Source organism: Echinops telfairi, unplaced genomic scaffold, assembly GCF_000313985.2.
Source record: "Echinops telfairi isolate 266 unplaced genomic scaffold, ASM31398v2 ScPeMD7_5;HRSCAF=22, whole genome shotgun sequence".
NCBI lineage: Eukaryota > Metazoa > Chordata > Mammalia > Afrosoricida > Tenrecidae > Echinops > Echinops telfairi.
In genome coordinates, this window is record NW_022103901.1 from 32,323,693 (window position 1) to 32,324,614 (window position 922).

Genomic DNA, 922 nt, shown 5'->3' on the forward strand with positions numbered 1-922 from the left:
TGGGGACTGACGGTTGGTGACCTGGCTGACAGTTGGTGACCTGCCTTGCTGTTTGCTGCCTGTGCTGAGATAGCCTAGCTCTCTCTCTACAGAGGACTACCTGGTGGCCCTCAAGACTAAAAGGACTGCCGGTGTCACACAACTCTCTAACATGTTTGAATTATATGAGCCATTTGTACTGTTTTATAATTTAACTGTTTATTTAGCTCCTTTATGCCTCCCAATGAGGTCATCAAGCTGAAACCTCATTGACAGGCTAGATTCCACCCCTTCACAAGTTGACCAGAGATTACATAACTCCCACAACCATTAAAAGTTTTTGTTATCAATGTTGTAATTGGATTTTGAAAGGCTTAAATAATGGTGCACAGTTATTGTAGATTCTAGAAGAATTGAAAGACAAAAAGAAAAACGCAAAGAAGATCAGGTTTAGTGACACGGTCAAGATATTCCTTCCTTCACAAAGTTGTGCATGAAACTTTATTTTTAAATTGAATTTGTTCAGTATTCCCAAGGGTAAGCCATGCTTGCTATTTAGCATTTGAGGAGAGGAAAGAGTTCTGCTGTCCAGATAGCCTTCTGGAAACGTCTTGAGGTCGTCAGTTCCACCCTGGATAGCCTAGGCAGTAAATGGGGTCCTCTGGAGCTCATACCATTGCCTGGTGGCCAACGGTCAGGGAATGATCCTGGTAGATGGTCCTTGATATTCCAGCCCAGACATTGACTCTGATGGACCACATAGAGTTCAGAGCTCCCTGATGAGCAAGCCATGGCTGTGTGCAGCCTGCATTGGAATTTCACTTTTCCCATTGCACAATCCTGCTTCCACCACCCCCTTCCACGGGTGTTCATCTCTGGTAAACATCTTGTACCCCAACAAATATCATAAAGTGTGCTTCTAGAGAACCCAACCTGGGAGAAC